The sequence below is a fragment of the Bubalus bubalis genome, chromosome 2, assembly GCF_019923935.1.
Source record: "Bubalus bubalis isolate 160015118507 breed Murrah chromosome 2, NDDB_SH_1, whole genome shotgun sequence".
In the NCBI taxonomy this organism is placed as follows: Eukaryota; Metazoa; Chordata; class Mammalia; order Artiodactyla; family Bovidae; genus Bubalus; species Bubalus bubalis.
In genome coordinates this window covers 89,549,467-89,573,121 of record NC_059158.1, presented here as the reverse complement: position 1 = coordinate 89,573,121, position 23,655 = coordinate 89,549,467, and the positions used below count along the sequence as shown (strand labels likewise).

At 42.1% G+C, this 23,655-nt stretch overlaps 1 long non-coding RNA gene across 1 annotated transcript in view; it reads left to right on the top strand.

Annotated features, from left to right (window-relative positions):
- Positions 1 to 5,983: 5,983 nt before the first annotated feature.
- LOC123331327 overlaps positions 5,984 to 23,655 on the top strand; it is a 33,924-nt gene continuing 16,252 nt past the window's right edge. The window contains exon 1 of the long non-coding RNA XR_006547889.2: positions 5,984 to 6,049. This is a non-coding gene — a long non-coding RNA (uncharacterized LOC123331327). The remainder of the gene's footprint in view (positions 6,050 to 23,655) is intronic.

Here is a 23,655-nt window from a genome sequence, read left to right as displayed (position 1 = left end):
ACCCGCTCCAGTATTCTTGCCTGGGAAATCCCATGGATGGAGAAGCCTGGCAGGGTACAGTCCATGGGGTTGCAAAGAGTCGGACACGACTGAGCAACTTCACTTTCCCTTTCCCTATGGCCTCTGGAAAGGATTATAGTCAGCCCCTAGATGCATGTTTAATTAGAAGTCTGACCCTCCGGCCACAGCTATTATAGTTAGCTAACAGGCATCCTTCACAGAAAGACCAAGCTGCTGGGTCTGTGACCATGAAGACACGTGAGTACCTAGTACAGGTGGGGAAATGGCAAACAGCTCAGTGTCACTAGAGTTCAAGGCAGGGAATAACAGAAAATGTGGCTAGAAATTGGGAGATTCTTATATTGTCTGTCAAGGAGCCGAGACTTGACTCTGGGCAATTGTTAAAAGAAGGAGCTTTGGCATGTTTGCCTTGTAGAAGGTTCATCTTCCTCTTGGCTTTGGTGTGGAGGGTGGTTTGGAGGAGGGGATCAATCCATAGGCAGAGAGACATAGGGATAGAGAAGAGGAAGCGTACTTGAAAAAGATTTGGACAGCAAATTATGCAGGGTCTTATGGTTATTGGTTGTGGGTGGGAGGAGGCCAGAAAGACCCATGGGTTCTGATCTGCGTGATTCAAGGAATGGTGGTTCCATTAAATGAATCAGGGAAACACAGAAGGTGGAGGGAGGTAGTGATGAATTCTGTTTGGGTCATGCTAAATTGAAGATAGGAGGCGGATGGCTATGACTGGTGGTCAGAGGAGAGTTCTGATATTAGACATATAGATTTGAGCATTGTATTATCACAAAGCTTGGGGAGCCTGGTGGGCTGCAGTCCATGGGGTCACTAAGAGTCGGACACAACTGAGCAACTTCACTTTCACTTTTCACTTTCCTGCATTGGAGAAGGCAATGGCAACCCACTCCAGTGTTCTTGCCTGGAGAATCCCAGGGACGGGGGAGCCTGGTGGGCTGCCATCTATGGGGTCGCACAGAGTCAGACACGACTGAAGCGACTTAGCAGCAGCAGCAGCAGTGACTTAATAAAAATATAGTCTCTTACAGTTTTAGCATTTAGAGGTCTAATACCAGTCTCACTGAGCTAAAGCCAAGACGTCAGCAGGGAGGTCCCTCCTGGAGGCTCTAGGGGAGAATCTTCTCCTTGCCTTTTCCTGCCTCTAGGGGCCACTGACATTTCTTGGCTGGTGGCCCTTCCTTCATCTGCAAAGCCACCAGTTAGCATCTTGTTTCTGTGATCACATTGCTTTCTTCTCTCTCCCCCTGCTTCCTTTTATAAGGACACCTGTGGTTACATTGGGCCCACACAGACGACCCAGGATAATCTTTGCATCATAAGATCCCTTTTGCCAAAAAAGGTAGCAGTCACAGGTTCTAAAAGTTAGAACCTGGATGTATTTGGAGGCCATTATTTAGCCTACTCTAGGTGCTGTTGGCATGAAGTTCACGAGACCATGCACAGTCAGCAGGATGGATGTGTGTGGAGAGAAGAGCATTAGATCAAAGTCAAAAACGTTAAGGGAGTGAGCACTGGAAGAAGGAACCCAAAGAAGATGGAGAAGAGAGTCTGGCCAGGAAGGGGAGAACAGGAAAGAGCTGGTGTCAGGAAATAGGGAGTGGGTAAGAGCTGCAGGTGAAACTGGGTAAACCCTCTGGAGGTTCCTGGGGATCTTCTCCATCCATGGAGTACAGGGATAGAAAACCCACGGCAGAGGATAGCAGTAATGGGCAATGAGGAAGAGTGGACTCCCTTTTGACAAGTTGTCCAGAAAGAGAAGAAAAAACTAGTAGCGACTAGAAAGCAATGCAGACTCAATGGAAGCTATTTTATTTTGCTTTGTTTCTTAAAAGATGTGAGTCTAGAGCATGCTTCTGGGCCAAACAGAAAGAGCCCATGGATGGGAGAGGCTAAATGTTTGTGCAGGAGAGGGAATCCCTGATAGAATGAAGTCTCAAAATAGGGTAATGAATATGAACTCCAGGAGCACAGATAAACAAAATTTGAAATAGGCCTATGGTGGCTCAGAGGATAAAGCATCTGCCTGCAATGCAGGAGACCAGGGTTCGATCCCTGGGTTGGGAAGATCCCCTGAAGAAGGAAATGGCAACCCACTCCAGTATTCTTGCCTGGAGAATCCCATGGACAGAGGAGCCTGGCAGGCTACAGTCCACGGGGTCGCAAAGAGTCGGACATGACTGAGCGACTTCATTTCACTTTATCCTTTGATCCAGCTTCTAGGGATTTATCTTACAAAAAAAAAAAATCTTGTGAAAATACTCACATAAGAGGGGAAAATGTACAAGACTCTTAAAAGGCAGAAGGTGTGCAAGAGTGTTCAGGGCAACATTGCTTCTAACAGGAAAAACTGGAAGCAACTGTCTTGTCTATCAGCAAAGGATTAGTTAACCTCTGAAGTTGAGAATAGCTTTAAAATCCTAGAGTATAAAGGTTTCCCTGTATATGATATGATTTATAAACATCATAAAGGAAGGTATTACAGAATGATAATAAAACATACAGTTCCTATAGACCCCATAAACACATAAAAACTTCAAAGAAAACATTTCTAGTCTACCTAGTATTTAAAGAATTCTTTCAACTGCATTTTTAAATGACAACCTAACAGGAAAATGACCAGAAGCTGTAAACTAGCATTTCAGAGAAGAAAAAAATCAAATAGCTTATAAATATATATTTTTAGTAATCAATGTCATTAGAGATGAGAGATATACAATGAGATACCAACATTTTGTTTATAAGATCAACAAAAATTAGAAATATTGATATCTGTTACTGGTAAGTTTATGAAGAAAAAGGCATTCTCAAACAGGGTTAATGGAATTTAAATATATATAAGTTTTATAGTTTTTATAGAAAAGTTTGGTAGTATTTATTAAAATATAATATATTTTATTCATATACCTGACTCGTAACAATTTCACTTCTAAAAAATCTATCTTATAGAAATACTTTACATATGCACATGAAATTTTGAACAAGTATGTGTTTTATTGGTTCATACTTTGTTATTTGCCAAAATTGTGAAAATCTGGACATGACCTGAATGTCTAATACACGAAGAGCAGTTAAATACACTCTGTAAGGAATACTGGGCAGCGATTCAGAAGAAAGAATTAGATCTAGATGTAATAAATGATACAGAAGTAGGTTTATAATAAGTAAACAGCTAAATTAGCTAAATTTAGCTAAAAATAGCTAAATTCCAGGTATAGCATGATCTCACTTTTGGAAACAAAAACATTTCCATGTACTTGACAAAATAAGGACTTGATAATACATCAATACGGATGAATTGCAGATGCATTATGCTAAATGAATGAAGCCACATTCAAAAGACTGCACACTGTCTATTCTATTTATATGACCCTCTGGAAAAAGCAAAACCATAGGAACAGAAAATAGGTCAATGGTTGCCATGGTGGGTGTTGAGAAGGTCATTAAAGAGGGGCATGAGGGGTTTTTTGTGTGTGTGAGTGGGAATGAAAATATGCCATATCTCAACTACAGTGATGGTTTCACAACCATATGCATTTGTATGCTACAAAAGGTGAATTTTACTGTATGTGAATTGTGCTCCAGTAAATCTAACTTTTAAAAATTCATAAAGGTTCCCAGCAAATTGTTACTAATAGTTAGCTCTTGGAGAATGGGACAGGGGAAGTACAGAAAGGGAAGAATCTTTCATTTTTTACACTTCAGTATAATATGGATTATTTTTAGTAGGCATACACTACTTTTGGAATTTTGGAAAAAGTTTGAATAAACATGGCATACTCAAATAGCAGAATGCTATACAGCCATTAGAAGCAGATTTACATGTACTGACACATAAATGCATTCATAAGCATTGTTAAGTAGAAAAATGCAAATGACACAAAAATAAACAATCATAGTTTTGGAAAAATATAATAAAATTTTGTGTATATGTATATGTTTAGGTATATATGAGGATATGTATGTCTGTCTGTGTGTATGTGTGCAAATCAGGATTTCTTCCAAATATTTAACAGTAATTTAACAGTACTTACTTTTGAGGAGTAGTATCATTGTGAGTTTGTGGAGGGGATTACTGTTATTTTCAACTCTGCCTGAATGGTTATGAGAGTATATCATTTCTATAATTATAAAAAAAAAAAATTATGTTTTTGAAATAGCATAACTGAAGAGGTCGGAGAAGGCAATGGCACCCCACTCCAGTACTCTTGCCTGGAAAATCCCATGGACAGAGGAGCCTGGTGGGCTGCAGTCCATGGGGTCACTAAGAGTCGGACACGACTGAAGTGACTTAGCAGCAGCAGCAGCAGCAACTGAGGAGGTTGCTTTGACTAAAAGGAGGACTGTTCATTCTCTGAGAGTGGAAGCAAGATCTGGACAGTTATGGGAAATTTTGTAGACTGGACAACAGAAGAATCAATAATTTTGGTCTCAGTTTTGTCAGTAAAATGGGTCATCTGTGGAATGAATCCCCACTCCAGTACTCTTGCCTGGAAAATCCCATGGACAGAGGAGCCTGGGGGGCTGCAGTCCATGGGGTCGCTGAGGGTCGGACACGACTGAGCAACTTCACTTTCAGTTTTCACTTTCATGCATTGGAGAAGGAAATGGCAACCCACTCCAGTGTTCTTGCCTGGAGAATCCCAGGGATGGGGGAGCCTGGTGGGCTGCCGTCTATGGGGTCGCACAGAGTCGGACCTGACTGAAGCGACTTAGCAGCAGCAGCAGCAGGGAATGAATGTTGGGGAGGGGAAGGAGTTAAAGGAAGTGCTAAGATCTGGAATAACTTTTAAGGGGCTTGCTGAGGAAGGACACTGAGAGTAAATGAAAAGTATTGTTGAGGATGGTGGTTTCAAATGTCCTTAGCGGCTGGGTCATGAGGTAAATGTGGGAGGCGCACCAGGAAAGGGCTTCAACAAACCGAGGTGGGCAGGATCACCCAAAATGGGCCCTGGTGACTGTCACAGCCCAGGTCCACCAAGACCCCAAGAGAAGGCAGAAATACAACTTTTTAGGTGAACTCATCCAATTGAAAACACTGGCAACTAGTTACATGTTACTTCAAATGCTGTCCAGACCGAATGAAACCTGACAGCCCTTGGCAGGGGGTGTTCGTGTGTGTTATGTTTTTTTTGTTCCTATATTTTTTATAGCTCAGCATCTTTTAACTCAGCTTGTTTCAGGGACAGGTGAGATGCAATTCAGAGCAATATAAAAAAAATCATTGCTCAGTTGTGATGCTCAAAACAGACCTTTTAAAAAAAACATAACAAACAGTAGGTTCAAGTTTTTATTGCCAAGAGCCCCGTTCCTGAGAATGAGAAAAGGCTTTCAATCTTCTAAAAAGTTCCTCTTAAATATTGAGAACAAGAGCCTGGGTCTCTCAGGATCCATAGAAGAAGGAATTCTAGAAGATGTAGGAGCAGTTTTCCTTCAAGGAAAGATCTTGACTTCTGGATTGGCAGGAGCAATAGGAGACAAGAGGAGGATTATTAGACAGGAGATGACTAATAAATCCCCAGAGAGTTCTGGCCTTGGTAGGGGGGCAATTATGACCCATTTCCCTCCTGAACCCCTGAAAAGAGGTGGCCTCTTCCAAGCCCTTTGCCCACACTGGGCAGCTGTATTTGAGTAGCAACCTCAGTAGGATGGATCTAGGCAGTAAGATGGACTGCGTTAGCCTCTCTGACCCTCAGGAGGCCTAATGGTACCAGAATTTCCCAGAGGCCTCAGAGGAGATGAAGAAGATGAGCTGAGAGGGCTGACCCGCAAGCCAAGGGGTCACCATGGTGAGGGCTGAAATGGCCCTGTAACTGAAGACTTTGGGGTGGACTGTCCAAGTCCCAGCAATCCTCCGGGAGGTCTAAGGATGGCCAGTGGGTGCTGAGGTGGGCTGTTGACCCCAACTCATTTGTATCAAGTGATAATAACAAGCATTTCTGTGATTCTCAGGTACACTGAAGTTGGAGCACAACTGAACGAATGTTGGATTTCACCTGGCTGGACACGAGAACAAGTGAGTGGTAAAGACGAAGGTATTTGTAAAAGAATGACTCCAATTACCCAATGAACAGAATAAATCCATGCTTGAGGTACCAGCTATGCAAGGGTGCACAGAAATGAAAAAAAAAACAACAACAAAAAAGGTTTAAGAGTATTTTATTCTCCCCACAACCCTACCGCTTCCTCTCCACCTCTTCTCCAAAACAAACAACTGGGGAGAAAAAAAAAAGTTACCCTAAGAAACAAATCAGAAATTGAATTTCTTTATACTTTTTGAATTTTATCTAGGACAAGCGCACCATTGCATTTTCAGTTTTCAGTGCCTGGGGCATCTAATCTAGCCCTGATTTTCAGGTGAGTGACAGGAATCCTTTCTAGATGAGCTAAGGAGCAAAAGGTGCTGACAGCAGGAAGAAAAAAGTCTCAAGGGTTCAGAGTCTCTGCGGGGTCAGAGAGCTGGCAGCAGGGGAGACAATAGGAAGGGTGTGGTCAGAGCACCCTTGAGGGTCAAGGAGGCAGGTGGCTAAGTGTTGCTGGAGAAGGGAATGAGGTTACTGAAAATGTCACCGGGATAAACAGGGTTATAGGATGGAGAAGAGGCCCACAAGTCCCCGTGCCAGCCTCAGTGAAGCCAGAGAATAACCCAGTGCTGAGTGGATGCCAAATGCAGTTGGTTCACTGAATGTAACTGGTTAGCCACACGTTTCCATAACTGGACCTTCATCTAACACAGCCGCGTAGGCTCTTGCCTGGAAAATCCCAGGGATGGAGGAGCCTGGTGGGCTGTAGTCCATGGGGACACTAAGAGTCAGACACGACTGAGCGATTTCCCTTTCACTTTTCACTTTCATGCATTGGAGAAGGAAATGGCAACCCACTCCAGTGTTCTTGCCTGGAGAATCCCAGGGACGGGGGAGCCTGGTGGACTTCCGTCTATGGGGTCGCACAGAGTCAGACACGACTGAAGCGACTTAGCAGCAGCAGCAGCAGCAGGCTAGTTACATTGAGTAACAGGTTTACATGGAATACTGATATAATTACACACTGATTAATAACATTGAATGTGTTTCTCACATTTGTCAGATTTTAGCAAAATTAGGCTCTGATATGCAACATTAATTTCATATACTGCTTACTTTGTTTCCTATTAAACACACATATAAACTTCTTCCCAGTTTTTCCCTTGACAAAAGGAAATATGTTATCTTCTGGAAATTTTGTTTTTAAGCAGTTATATTTGGATTCAAGCTGCCAGGGGAGACTGTTTTGTACATTTTTACTTGACACTCAAAATGAGCTTGTAGAGAAAGCTTTCTATTCAACGTAAATGCTGCTTTTCTTATTTAAGTCTCCAGAGAAAAATTACTACCCAGGAATGATTTTTTTCAACTTGTTTTCATTTTCCCTATGCCAGACTAAGTATTCCTGAGAGAAAACAGACCTTTTCAAGAACCCAGACTCAGTGCCATGATATCCCATTCTGAGTGAATTAACATTTTTTCCCACTGAGATGAGTTGAAAACAGACTATAAGAGAACCTGTTGACTCCTAGTTAATCTTTTGTTTTACAACAGCATTAGGCTGTCTTTTCTCCTTAATGATTTAAGCATCTGATACTCGGCTTTCTTGTCAGATAAATGAAAAATCTGGCTTTATTCTGTCTTGAAGTTTGTAGCTAAATATTTATCTCTGGCTGAAGAAAGAGAAAGAAGGTCAGTTGTTGGTGGTAGAATGTATTTCTGCATACATCCTCAGAAATTGTGCAAGATGGTAACATAATTACTGCTCTTGTAAACGCTCAGGTCTGCTGAGTAAAGGAGGTTCTTTTTGTCTTCCCAACAATGTTCACTTAATGTTCTCTTATTTTACTTTGCTAATCAAGACTTCTGTAAGATCTAAGGTGGCATTGGCTCTAATCCAGGAAATTTGTGGGGTGTGAGGAGTCCTTTCAAAATGAAAGCAAAAACTTTGCATCCTTGATATGATGGAGTAGGAGGCTTCCCAGGTGGTGCTATGATAAAGAACCCACCCGCCAATGCAGGAGACGTAAGAAATGCAGGTTCAATCCTTGGGTTGGGAAGCTCTCCTGGAGAAGGGTATGGCAACCCACTCTAGTATTCTTGTCCAGAGAATCCCATGGACAAAGGGGCCTGGCAGGCTACTGTCCATAGCGTCGCACTGAGTCAGACACAACTGAAGCAACTTAGCAATCACATCTGCAGGTGACAGAGTAAGTACTCAATTATTCATTTAGATGGAGAGGGGATATTTAGGAAAATAGAATAGATGATATAAAAATCCTTGTTATTTAATGTGGACTCTCCAGATATACCACAGAGTAATGTGCTATGTTTGCAAATTGCTCACAGGTTCTAGAGGGAGATACTGTCAAACTTGCTTTCCTATCTCCTTGGAATCTTCAGAATGGGTACAGAGGGGTCTTTTGTGATGTAGAGACTCTTTAGGAAAAATTCTGAGAACTACTAGGGTTTCCTCAGTAGGAACGTTTGTGTTACACTTTAAACCAGGTGCGTTGTTTTCCTATTGATTCTGTAACAAATTACCACCAACATAGTGGCTTTGAAAAAACAGATTAACTATCTTAAGTCCTGGTGATCAGACGTCCAAAATCTGTCTCGCCTTGTGGGTTAAATCAAGACGTCAACAGGGCTGTGTATCTTTTTGGAGGCTCTAGAGGAGAATCCATTTTCTTGTCTTTCCCAGCTTCTATCGGTTACTTGCCTCCATCTATTTACAAAACACATCACTCCGCCTTTGGCTTCTGTGGTCACATCTCCTTTTTCTGACTTTGATTCTCTTGCTTCCCTCTTGTAAGAACCCAGTACATTGAGCCCACCTGGATAATCCTGTGTCAACTTAAAAAATATTCACAACCTGAAAGTTGAGAGTTTTATTTTATTTGGTGAGAATTTTGGGGACTTCAAGCCCAGTAGACAGCATCTCAAGTAACCCTGAGAGAACTGCTATAAGGAGGCGAGGGGAGGAGTCAGGTTATGTAGAAGTTTCACCACAAAGGGCAGGTAGCCTGAATATCAAAAAATTATTGTTAATTAAGGAAAACCAGATATCCCAGGTTAAGGAATTTAGCACGTTTCTATGTACGGGAAGATGCAAGAGTCTGGGCACACTGAAATCATCCCTTTCATATGCATGTCAGCCCTCCTGGGATAGTAACCTGTGTTTTTCACATCCTGAGCTCCCTTGGGGCTCACCATAGAGGGTGGCTGCAGTCTGATGGCTGCTAGAGCACAGGTATTCTCCTTCCTGAGTGCCCTTAAGGCTCACTGGCTTACATTAGAGGGCTGAAATCACTGATGACTGTGACATCCTTGTTTACTAACATGATGGGAAGTATTCCATGTCTCACCAGGTTAATCTTCACATCTCGAAATCTTAGTCTCATCAGCACAGTCCTTTTTGCCTTGTAAGGTAGCATGTGTATGGGTTTCAGGAATTAGGATGAAGTTGTTCAGCCTGCACCATCAGGGTGGCCCATGTCTCCTCAGATCGGGGACTAAGCCTGTCTTCAGTCACAGCAAGCTGAATCACACAGTCAGTGTACCTTCTGCTGGATCCTCCCCCACTCCACCACCCACTTCTAATTCATCCAAGAGCATCCAGGACATAGTTGAACAGCTGTGGAGAAGAACTCTCCAGTCAGTGCAGAAAGCCCAAAACAGGGTTTCAACCCAGAAGAAAAGGATATGGTGAATGAGCATGAATGATGATATGATCAAAATGTACTTCTATTCTTGCCTTCCATGGCCTTTTCAAGATTTGTTCAGAGAAGAGGTGATCCTGCCTCCATGCCTGTGTCTCAACCAAGGCGCTGTTAGCATTCCAAGCAGAATGATTTTTGGAATATTTAGCATTCCGGTCCTTGCCCTCTAAATGCCAGTGGCCTCCCCACTAACCATCATGACAATCAAAACACACTCTCACACATTTCCTCTGATCCCTAGGGAGGGGGATAACCCAAAAACTCATTACCCATACCCAGGCAGGCATGGGACTCATCTGCTGACTCCCAGGGCCTCAGGGAGAAATTGCATTATGGTCCTTTTTGGTCACACACAGTCTCTATTCAGTAATTAGGATGCCTGATCAATACAAAAATTAAAAGTCAGATAGATTTAGGGCTGCTGCTGGAGAAATCTGCTTCCCCTTATCCCTCTCAGGGCCCCAACTTGCTAACTTGAGTGGAGAAGGATCGGGAAAAGCGGGTGAGGGAAGTTTCCAAGTTTCTTGCTAAAAATCACAACTGATTTTTCCTTTTGTGGGTTTTTCGGAGAGTCCCATCATTGGGAATTTCTGGTACAACTCTCAGGAAGTATGGAGTGCATTCCATTCTCAGGGCCACACCCCCTCTATCCCTGCCCTGGTACCGGCCTCCCCACCTTCCCCCATCTTTTGATTTCCCCCTCCCTGCCCCAGGACTCACCTCCCTCTGGGGTAAAGGGTCATGAATTAGAAAACTGTTCTCCATTCTGCAAACAGTCACCATGATGTGGCCTCCACTCGGAATGTCACATCTATGGCATCTTAGTATTTAGTCGACACTTCCATTGTAATATCCTGTTATGGGAAGGAATTAAGAGTGTTATTTCAAAACAAGTCAATAAAGCTGATTCTTCAACGACTAGAGAACCTCTGGGTCTCTGAGTTTCTGCAACATGGTAAAATATATACAATTATTTTTTATAATCCGATACCTTTTCAAGTTGAATTTTGAAGATAATATCTAAAATGCTCTTTGTCTGGAAGAGGGTTTGGGAGATTTTTTTCTCCTCCCTCCCATTAAAATGCTATTCTTCTCCTTCCTACTAAATCTTAAAGCTCTTATTCTTGCTGCTTTATACCCCAGTCCCTTCAGAATGGAGGTTTGGGACCCACAGATCACTTCTCATTCTTATTCTTTTTTTTTTTAATTTAAGGAATACCTGGAACACAGAGGAGTGACTGATTCAAATATGATGAAAATAAAATAACCTGTATCACAGTAACAACTAGTGATGTAGCACTTCCCAGCTTATGAAGTTGTCTTTATACAGTGTTTCTCCTTTGATTCTTGTGAGGTAAGGATGAGGCAAGTCCCGTTTTACAGATGAAATAAGTGAAGCCCAGCAGAAATGGAAGGGGAACTAACATGTAGCGAATACTGTTATGTACTAGGTGATTTTTTTTTAATACATTTATCATCTAATTTGGGCTTCCCTTATAGCTCAGTTGGGAAAGAATCTGCCTGCAATGCAGGAGACCCGGGTTTGATTCCTAGGTTGGGAAGATCCCCTGGAGAAGGAAATGGCAACCCACTCCAGTATTCTTGCCTGGAGAATCTCACGGAGAGAGGAGTCTGGCAGGCTACAGTCCATGGGGTCGCATAAGTCAGACACGACGTAGCGACTAAACCGCCACCACCACCATCGTCTTATTTAGCGTCCCTCGTGAACACATAGGATAGATATTATCATCATCCTCGGGAAATTGAGGCTTAGAAAACTTAAGCTCCCCAAAGTCATACAGCAGGTACCTTTGTCTTTTTGCTGTAACCATATATTTAATCTGCTTTTTTGAACTAGAACTTGATCAGTTACCCATAAAATGCCTTTGATATTCACTTGAAACCAGAAAAAAAAAATGTCTAGGAGTGTTTTTGTCTGTTTTATTGGATTCTAACGCCAGCAGAAAGTCAGATGGCCAAAAGAGCCGACTTTTATGGCTCCCAGTTTTGGCATTTAAAAGGGAATGAAAAGGAACGTGAGTTTGAGGAAATAGCAGTGCAAGCCATCGCACTTTATAAAACAATTCCTTTGAGACCAATCAAACCAAGATGAACACTGAATCATTTCAAGTGAGACAAACCCAATCCCATCTCCACGTTGCACATGAGGAGCCCAGAGCACAAGGCTCACAGGACTGGTGGGAGAAGGTTACGTGCTGGAGCACCCTGTAAACATTTCCAGGACCTTCTTTGCCCTTTGTCAGCCGTACATTAAACAGCTTCCTCAGCCCGTGGGGCCTTCTCTTTTGCAGGCCTCCTACTGACCAGGGCCTTGCACCCATGATTTCTCTCTTTACCTGTCATTCTGGGAAAGCCCTGATCCCTCCCTCTGCTGCAGAGTTCTGTTCAGCCCTGAGTACTTGGGCTTTCCTGAACCCTTTGTCCCCTGAAGTTTTATTGCTCTTGCTGACTCTTCTACCCAGCATAGCACTTCCTAACGTATGGTATTCTTTGCTGTTATGTAAGTTCAAGTATTACAACAATCAAGCCTTTATAAATCATTGAGCTGTGGCAAAGAACTGTGTAATGCAAGTTCAGATGTTGATATTTTATTGAACATGGGACATCCTTAAGAAAACAAAGAGCATAAATATTTAGCAGCAGTCAGGTGGCTATCCATACAATAGTACCCTATCTAGGAGAGTCTGGCTAGTACTGCACGGAGGACCCTGTCTAAGAGGATGAGGTGGTGATTATATGTAAATAATGGGGGAGAATTAAGAGAAGGACAAGACAAGCCTCAAAACTGAATGGCTCCCCAGAAGGAGACCTCTCTTCTCTGAACTTTATAACCTCACTTCAAAGCAGTTTTATGGTGCCAAGAATTCTATGGCTGGTCAGTATGAACATAAGGAACTTCTTGCTTTTAGAGCAATCGATGATGGAATAAAGCGCACGGGATCAAGCTGGGAACTCATCTGTGTCTATTTAGCATCAAAGTGGTTAAAGCACATTGTGGGTTTTCAGAAACAGGTCTGCACTGTCTAGGGATAGAGTTCACGACTGCCCGAGGGAGGTTCTTTCAGATGGTCAGGAAAAAAGGCTCAGATGTCTTGACTTCAAGGACAGGTTTTTGGTTGGGTTTTGTTTTTTTTTTAACCTTACAACAATCTCATTATTGATAACTTTCTTGGATCTAAACTCTACTTCCCATATCATATAACATCCAGGTCAATTCTATAAGCTTCTGATGCTCATAACTTTCAGTATTGTTTTACATTCTCCTATTTTTTTGTCTTAACTTTATTATTTTATTGCATTTTTTAAATTATGTAAGTTTGGTATGTACAACATTTATTTCTACTTCTGTATTCCTTACAACCTGCTCACCACCAACAATTTACTTTCTGTCTGTCACCGTACAGTTGATCCCCTTTACCCTACATACCACCCCTCCTTCTGCTCCCTCCCCTCCCCTAACCACTATTCTGGTCTCTGTAAAGATGTGGCTTTGTGATTAAAACAGAAGAATAAAGCCATGTAGCTAGACCCTCAGGCTCTGAAGTCAGACTAAGTAATTCAAATTCAGCCTGTCATATCCTTGAACTGTGTGTAAATTGTTTAACTTCCCTCAGCATTGATTTTGTCATCTGTAAAATGGAAAGATGAATATCTAACTTATAAAAGTTTGAAAATAAATAAAATAACACTGGTAAAGCACTTAATACTATGTCTGGTACTCAAAACAGTATGCGTTCTTTCATCAAAGAAATCACTAAGAAAATGAATAGGCAAGCTACTGACTGGAAAAACACATACAGCGTATTTATCTGGAAAAGTATTCATATCCAGAATACATGAAGAACTGCTACAAGTCAAAAATTGATGAACCACTCAGGTTGTTGTTTTTTTTAATGGGAAAATACGTCACAAAAAAAAGAAATACAAATACATGAAAAGGCATTCAACATCATTAATCCTCAGGGAACTGCATATTAAAGCTACAATGAAATACCCTTTCCACCCAAAAGAGTGGTTAAAATGAAAAAGACTGATGATACTGAATGTTGACAATGATACAGAGCAACTAGAATTCTCATCTGTGGCTATTAGGAGGGCAAAATGATACAATCACTTTGGAAAACAGTTTTACACTTTCTCATAAATGTAAGTGTGCATTAATCCTATGACCCAGAACCAAAGAAAATTAGAATACATATCCACTGAAAGAGTTGAGCATGTATCTCTATAACAGCCTCTTCTCTTAGGCTCAAACTGGAAATAATCCAAATGTTCATCAACAGGAGAAAAGATAAATTTTAGCACATTCTTGCCATGGAATTCTACTTAGCCATGAAAGGAAACCAACTATTGATACTCACAACCACATGGATTACTCTCCAAAGAAATGAAAGAAGTTGGACCCAAGACTTCTCGTGGGGACAAAGAAGGGGACATTGTGTCTGAAGCACAAGAAGAGGCACATTAGTCTTTGGAGCTCTGGTATAAGAAGAGTTGACTAGAAAGGGGTGCAAGAGAACTTTCTGGGATCATGAAACTGTTCCATCCAGTTTTGGTTGGTGGTGACGACTTTCAAAATTCGTAGAACTGAACATTTCAGATCTGTGGATATAATTGTGTTAGATTGAACCTCTGCAAAAGATAAATAAATGTTGCTTATTACTTTATTATTATTACAACCAATCATCTCACCAGCAACACTGCAAGCTAGGTGGAAAACTGAACACTACGAGCCTCAGTGCAGGATGCTCCCACAGCTCAACGGCTCCAACATTGTATGGTCCATTCAAACCGAGCATCTGATGTTCCCTGGTGACTCGGCACACTCATGACTCTGATCCTCTCTCAAGTCTCTAGCTGTTTCTACTGCTGCCTCCGTCTTTACTTCTCTTGGCTTCTGACTTTTCCTATTTCCCTCCCTTATCCCCAGAATGAATAAGATTAACATGCTGTTTGACACCCCTGTTGGTCTGTTTCTCGTGTCCCACCAATTCAGAAGCCTCTGCTTTCCTTATGTCTAACATATAGAGTTGCCGTTGTTAGAACCCTGTTTCTGCCCTTTTTCCAGTTTTTTGAAGACATAATTGATATATAGCACTGTGTAAGTTTAAGGTGAACAGCACAATGACTTGACTACAGGTATTGTGGAATGATTACCACAATCAGTTTCGTTCATAGCCATCATCTCATACAGATACAAAAAGAAAAAGAAAGAAAATTGTGTTTTTCCTTGTTATGAGAACTCTTAAGTTCACTCTCTTGACAACTTTCAAACATACCATGCGGCATGGCTAGCCATCGTCTCCATGTTGTCCTTTACGTTCCCAGTCTTGGGCTTTCCTGGTGGCTCAGTGGTAAAGAATCCACCTGCTAATACAGGAGTTGTGGTTTTGATCCCTTGATTGGGAATATCCCCTGGAGAAGGAAATGGCATCCCACTCCAGTATTCTTGCCTGGGAAATCCCATGGACAGAGGAGCCTGGAGGACTATAGTCCATGAGGTCACAAAAGAGTTAGACATGACTTAGCAACTAAATGGCAACTCATTTATCTTATAACTAGAAGTTTGTACCTATTGACTACCTTCATCCAATTCCCCATTGTCTGCTTCTGGTGACCACAAATATGATCTCCATTTCTTTTCTTAAAAAAATATTTTTTTGATCTCCTTGTCTACGAGTTTTGGGGGAAATGTCTTATATTTTTTAAATTCTACATTCAAATATTTTTACCCATAATCAATCTTTCCACAATTCCTCCATCTTCACCCCTAGGTAACTTACCATTCTACTCTCTATTTTTATACATTCTTTTTTTTTTTTTTTTTGGTTTCATGTGTAAATTAGATCATATACTGTATGACTGTTTCATTTAGTATAATCCCCTCAGGGTTCATCCATGTTGTTGCAAATAGCAGGATTTCCTTCTTTTTATGGCTAAATAATATTCCACAGTGTATATGTGTATATACCACAACTTCTTTATCCATTCATCTGTTGACAGCTGGTCAGGTTGTTCTCATATCTTAACTGTTGTCAGTACTGCTGCTGTGAACATAGGAGTGAAGATGTCTCTTTGACATAGTGTTTTTACTTGTCAGAACCTTATTTCTGGTCCAGTCTGTTTGGCCAGGTTGGCAGGGTCTCATGACACACTTCATGGCAGCTTGGGTGGAAGTCAGGAACTCAAGGGGCTGTGGATGGCGGGCATTTGAAGGTCCATGAGCCAGTCGTTGTAAATACTTTGTCCTATCACACACAGTGTCAGTGGGCCCCCCAGTTTATAAACTTCTGGTCTAGTTTTGGGGCACATCAGGAAAGATCCAAATGCTTGTTTTATACCAGTAAGGCTGTGCTAAGACTTGGTCGTCTTACTGACAAATTCACAATGCTACCATGATACATAGTTAAATATATGCTTGATGTCAACTGTTAACGTCTCCCATACCACCAGAAAAAAACCTGTTGATGAGCATCACCATACAGGGCAGGATAATTTTAGGTTTTTAGGGCCTGAGCTGAGTGATTTTTCAGGCAGCTCTTGCAAGATGAGGAACTGGCTGGAATTAGACAGAGTTTTCAGCACAATAGCTGTGCATTTGTGGGTTCAGTGAGGCAGAGGTCTTAAGGGGCATCTTTATGAGCAAGTTCTTTTATTTTAATATTTAATTTTAATATTCTTTTATTTTAATATTTATTTGTCTGTACCGAGTCTTCATTGTGGCACGCTGGATCCCATGCAGCATATGGGATCTATTCACTGACTAGGGATCAAACTCGGAGAAGGCAATGGCACCCCACTCCAGTACTCTTGCCTGGAAAATTCCATGGACAGGGGAGCCTGGTGGGCTGCAGTCCATGGGGTCGCTAAGAGTCGGACACGACTGAGCGACTTCATTTTCACCTTTCACTTTCATGCATTGGAGAAGGAAATGGCAACCCACTCCAGTGTTCTTGCCTGGAGAATCCCAGGGACGGGGGAGCCTGGTGGGCTGCCGTCTCTGGGGTCGCACAGAGTCGGACACGACTGAGGCGACTTAGCAGTAGCAGCAGCAGGGATCGAACTTAGACCCCCTTCATTGGGAGCATAGAGTCTTAGCCACTGAACCACCAGGGGTGTCCCACAGTTGTTATTCTTGATTGGGAAGATATTTAGTTGGATCGTACTTTTCTCTTCCAAGAGTAAGAATTTTTTGGAATAGGTAGCTAATTGCTTTCTGCCTGACCCAGCATCAGTTAACCAAGAGAGAACTCTGATTTTCAGTTCTCACAGGTTGACTTGTAAATTTTAAAAGCAATTTCTCACATATTCTACTTTAATCTTCTGCCTTCAAATCTGTCAATCACAAAACAAAGTTTTAGTGCAAGTTGTAGCTGCTGGAGACCTTGGTCCATGAAAGCAGGTCATGATGGTGTGGTTGTTGTTTCTCAAATTCCTGTGAGACAGTTGGATGCTTTTTACATTCTACTCATTGTTTTCATTCTATTAAGTGGATCCAGTGCACTCCTCAATTTCTTCATTTGTAAAATAGGGATGATAACTGTATCTTTGTTCAGTCACTCCGTTGTGTCCGGCTCTTTGTGACCCCATGGACTGCAGCACGCCAGGCTTCCCTGTCCATCGCCATCTCCTGGAGCTTGCTCAAACTCATGTCCATTTAGTCAGTGATACCATCCAACCATCTCTTCCTCTGTTTCCCCCTTCTCCTACTGCCTTCAATCTTTCCTAGCGTTCTTTCCGATGAGTCCGTTCTTCGCATCAGGTGGCCAAAGTATTGGAGTTTCAGCCTCAGCATCAGTCCTTTCAATGAATATTCAGGACTGACTTCCTTTAGGATTGACTGGTTTGATCTCCTTGTAGTCAAAGGGACTCTCAAGAGTCTTTTCCAGCACCACAGTTTAAAAGCCTCAATTTTTCAGCACTCAGCCTTCTTTATGGTCCAACTCTCCCTTCCATACATGACTACTGGAAAAGCCATAGCTTTGATTATATGGACCTTTGTCAGGAAAGTAATGTCTCTGTTTTTTAATATGCTGTCTAGGTTTGTCATTAGCTTTTCTTCCAAGGAGCAAGTGTCTTTTAATTTCATGGCTGCAGTCACCATCTGCAGTGATTTTGGAACCCAAGAAAACAAAGTCTTTCACTCTTTCCATTGTTTCCCTATCTCTTTGCCATGAAATGATTGGATGCCATGATCTTCATTTTTTTTTATCTTTATTTTTTTAATGTTAAGCTTTAAGCCAACTTTTTCACTCTCCTCTTTCACCTTCATCAAGAGGCTCTTTAGCTCTTCTTTGCTTTCTGCCATAAGGGTGGTGTCATTTGTATCTACCCCCATGCAAATGTGGTGAGAATTAAAAGAGTTACATAAGTGTGAAGATCTTGAAAATGATTATCATTAGGATCTCCTCTTTTCCCCAGCCCCAACCCTGCAGCCATCTGTTATGGCATAAACATATATATCCTGACAAGTCCTTCTGTAACACCTGCCCCAGGTCTCGTGATCCTCACCTCTCACCCTCAGTAACCAGGTGCACCAGGATGGCCACAGGAATTATTTAAAATATTGAGACCCTGCCATCTGAGTGTACCTGTGCCTGGATTTCTGCCTTGCCACACCACTACCACCTCTTCCTTGGGATAGTTGCTTTTCTCTGTCAAGCAGCCAAAGTGTAAGTATCTTTACTGGGCTCCCAAAAAGGGCTACAGACCCTGCTTAGCCCAGTTCTCCCTCTACTCCTGCCTCCGCTCTCGGTTTCAGCCCTTACACCCTTTTCCTCCTTCCTTTCCTAATATTAATAATATGCAGCTTTCTCAAAACTATATCCATAAGCCATGGGGAGACATACATGGTTATAAGGAATGAATCTCATTAAGTTCATCACTTGAGTTTAATTCCATTTAGGAATCTAGTTCTACCAGAGCCAATGTTATGCTGGCTACTGAACAAAGGATTCTTCTCAAATGCTCAGCTAGAAAGTGTTCTCAGCTGGTAAGATTAATGCTACATGAGCCCCAAGGCTGAGATCCAAGAGATCATCTCAGCCTCTGGGGTTCAGCCAACTCCCTGGCCCTCTGCCTGTTCTTACAGGATTTGGTGGCAACCTTAGGGCTGATTCTGATGCATTCTCCTGGAATTCAGCCACTACCAGATTAAAGCATTTCTCTTCCATGGGTATTCACCTTTGCTTTGCACCTAAATGCCTGGTCCCTCCTGCTTTTCTCAAGATGCAAGGCTGTTGGAGGGATCAGAGACATTCTTGTTTACCTACTGATTTTTCCAGTCTTGTGGTGCATGTGGAAGCTGAAGACATCACGTGGCCTGCATAGGCAGACTCGCCTGCGATGGGAGTTGGGGTGGGAAGCATTCACCACAGGCCTCCCTTGTTCTTAGCTTTTTCCACTGTTTCAAATATCAGTAGCAGAAGTTCAGCTGCCTCAGGAGTGGGAGGAGGCACAGCCTGTGTGAGAAGGAACAGATGGCTGCAGTGGGGTGGGGGCCCAGCCACTCTCCATGCCCTGCCCGGCTTGTCCTGGCATGTTCACTGACTAGCAGAGCCTGGTATTGCCCGGGCCACCCCTGCTCTCTCCCACTGCCTTTCGTCCTCCACTGGAGCCAGCGTCGTCTTCAGCAAGGAGTCCTGTTGTGCTCTGTTCCACAGCCTTTGTTGATTTTGCAGGCTCCCGGATAAAATGCCAAGTTTTTAGCTTGACCCATTCTCCACTAATCACAGTGTTCCTGTCAGACATGAGGGCTTTCTCAGTCATATCTGACTCTTTGCGATCCCATGGACTGTAGCCCACCAGGCTCCTCTGTCCATGGGATTCTCCAGGCAAGAATCCTGGAGAAGGCTGCCATGCTCTTCTCCAGGGGGTTGCCCTTCCCCAGGGGGTTGCCATGCCCTTCTCCAGGGTATCTTCCCAACCCAGGGATTGAACCTATGTCTCTTAAGTCTCCTGCATTGGCAGGTGGATTCTTTACCACTTCGCCACCCAGGAAGCTCATACCCTCTCATCATTCTTAAAGTTATTCTACCCGCAGCCACTCCCTAGACTGCCACAGGACAAGGCAATTTCTTCCACCTAGAATTCCTAAAATTGTCACAATCATCCCACCTGCCAAACTCCTATTCACCTTACAGTATCCACTCTAACATCTCTTCCTCTGGAAACAGCTTTCCCAAAGGCCTCTGTGGGAAATAGTTGTTCCTCTTCAGAGTCCCTTAGCCCTGGATTCATACATCTAATACCACAAATTTCAGGTTTTATTATAATTTATCTGTTTATATCTCTCTCTCACTAGGCTATAAGATCCTTAAGGACAGTATCCTTGTCATAAGTTGATGTTCAATATATTTGATGAATAAATTATTTAAAGCCTAATTCACACTGTGTCCCTACAGTTCCTTCTTAAGCTTTAAGGGGCTTCTCAGTGTTACCAGTATCTTTTGCCTCCCCCTTTTGCCTTCCCTTTCACCCTTCCTGGGGCTTAGGGGAATTTATGGTGACTGTGAAGTGGGACACCTATGTCTCTGGAACCTTCTACCTGCTCTTTTGTGACTCCCCTTTGAGAACTCTCTCCTCCTCCAGATGCCCAGAGGGAGAACAAAGCAAAACCCCGTTAGTGAGCAGCTGTGGGCGAGTCATTCATTCAACATTCTAGACAGCAGGTCCTCATCCGTGAAATGGGAGGTTTGAACGGGCAAAGGCTAAAAAAGTTATCAGTAGTTCTGACCATCCATAAGTCATAAAGAAAGCAACTGGGACTCTAGGCATCCTCAACTAATAGGACGATCAGTTCTGTACAGAGGGCCTTTTCCGTGTCCCATATGACATCTGTCTAAGTGTTTATCTGTGAATGAGGCCAACTTGGGTGGCATCTTCCTGTCCTGGCACATCGCCGCCCACCACTTCTGACTCAGAGCTGCCTCCTGAGTTGCCAGCTAAGCCCCTTGGGAGCCTTCATTTCTGGCTTATTCATGTTCATGTGACAGCATTTTCAGCCACTGCCGCCTATAGAGTCCAAACTCTCCATATCAAACATTGCTTGTATTCTTCCATCTCCTGAAGTTTCAAAAGGCCACCACTCACACCGTGGACTCTTTGCAGAGCGTCTCAGAAGTGGGGAGGCCAGAGCCCTTGCATTCCGTGGAGCTCTTAGCTGGGGATTCTTTGAATGACTCTGCATAGCACAGGGCAAAATTCCATGGGGCACTCTTACTGCTGAGATCCTTGTGGACTTGTTCCTACAGGAGAATCACTTTCTGGCTGATGGTATCTGCCAGATGGTGTCTAGCAAGGTGTCTGAGGAAAAGATGCCTTTTCTTACTTGCACAAAGGTGCTTTGAGGGGTTGCTCACCCCTCCCCCTTTTTTAAGGAAACTGCCAGAATAGGGTTATGCAAATAGTAGTGATCATCAATGTTTCCATGTAACAAATTGATGTTCTTTTAAATTGTGGTAAAATATAAGTATAAAATATAAAATGTACCTTCTTAACCACTTTTAATTGTTAAATTCAGTATTCTTTTAAGTTTAGAGGTATTAAGTATATTCACACTGTTATACAGCCAATCTCCAGAACTCTTTTTATCTTGCAAAACTGAAATTCTCTATCTAAGCTCATTGAGCAACAACGGCCACTTGTTCCTCCCCCAGCCTCTGGGAACCACCATCCTACTTCCTGTCCCCATGAATTTGAGTGCTCTAGGAACCTCATATAAGTGGAATCACCATAAAGCATTTGTCTTTTTGTGACAGATTGACCCACTTCACTTAGTATAATGTCCTCAGAGTCCCTCTGTGTTGTAACATGTGACAGGATTTCCTTCCTTTTTAAGGCAGAGTAATATTTCCTTGTATGTGTAGACCAGATTTTCTTTATCCATTTATATATTGGCAGACACTTGGGTTGCCTCCACCTTTTGACTACCATGAATAATGCTGCTGTGAACATAAGGATGCATAATTAATATTTTTAACATACCAAAAGGGTTGCATGGTAAGTAACTCCCTTGGGCCTTTGAGAGTGCCTATGGGGTTACTTGTATAAACCCCATTTCCTTTTGTAGGTATAAGGATAAGATTCTACTACTCCCACCCCACATACTGCAGGGTCTTTTTACATAATTGCTCTCACAGGCCTCCCTCACATAACCAGGACAGAACACTTTTAACACTCCTCCTCCAAACAGCAAAAGTATTTTCAGAAATAACTATGCAATAAAATAAATAATAGTGATAGCCAGAAAAAAAAAATGCAGACAGTGTTCATTGTACTTTATTGAACTTCGCATATATTGAAAACTGGAATTGACTACAGTTTAATGTCTGCATTAACATGACTTTACTCTTGTAAATTTCCCAGAAAAGTCCTTGAACAGGAAGGTTAAGTTGAATTTTCTGAGAAATCAATTTATCCAAACAAAGACTGTCAATTTGCCCTTGGTAGGGTGTCTTAATTTGGATTGTTGTAAAAAAAAAAAAAAAAAAAGAATGCTGTAGTCTACAGCATTGGTGGCTAAAACAAAAGACATTTGATTTCTCACAGTTCTGGAGGCTGGGAAGTCCAAGATCAAGGTGCTGATAGATTAGGGTCTTGGCAAGGGTGCTCTTCCTGGCTTGTGGACAGCCGCCTTCTTGCTGTGCATTCATGTGGCCTTTCCTTAGTGCGTGCCCATGAGAAAGAGAAAACTCTGGTGTCTCTTCTTCCTCTTATAAGGACACTAATCCCATTATGGGGTTCTACTCTTTTGACCTCATTTAAACCCAAGTACTTTCCAAAAGCCCCACCTTCAGATATCATCACACTGAGGTTTAGGACTTTATCACATGAATTTTTTGGGGGGATACACTCAGTCCATGACACTAGGTAAATAGTTGCTGAGCTACTTCTCAAAGCAATAGTTAACTGTACTTTGCAAGTGATTGTTTACTTTTTATTTACTTATTGTTTACACTTCAAAATCCTAACTGTATCCACCAATATTAAATTATTATATCTTGAACTTTATCCAATCCCAGTCGAGCCTGACGTTGAAAGACCCTAAACACCTTATAAACAGCCCACGTCTGACCTGCCTCTTCAGAAACACTTTGTTGTTGCTCAGTTGCTAAGTCATGCCCAGTGCTTTGCACCTTCATGGACTGCAGCACGCCAGGCTCCTCTGTCCTCCACTATGCCCCAAAGTTTGCTCAAATTCATGTCCATTGAGTGAGTGATGCTATATAATCATCTCATCTCTGTCCTTCAGTGTTTCCTGGAGTTTGCTGAAATTCATGTCCATTGAATCAATGATGCTATCTAACCATTTTATCCTCTGCGGCCCTCTTCACCTTTTGCCTTCAGTCTATTCAAGCATCAGAGTCTTTTCCAACAAGTCAGCTCTTTGAATCAGGTGACCCAAGTATTAGACCTTATCAAGAGAGTGACCTCCACAGGGCATCAGCAGTCATCAGTATAATGAAGTCAGTAAACAAAAAAAATTAATAAAAAACAAATATTATAGGACACAAAAGAAAACATGTAATGGATTTTTGAAAAGTCAACTAAAACTTATTCATACATTTGGTGTGTTACAGAAATGAATAACATTAGTTTCTATTTTTGAGCTTTCACTTCTGCAAATTTGTCAGTGATCATTGAAATCAATCTTCTTCACATGTTTAATAGACAGTACAGCAGTCTCCACTCAAATTAAACAAAACACTTTTAATTATTTTAATTTTGACAGTCTTTTTCCAAATGAGGCAATACATATAAAAAGAGCAAAAAACCATAAGGATGAGACTTACAGAGATCTCCAATAATCCTATTTCACAGAAAATCCCAGAGATTGCAATATTGTCCAAGTCTTT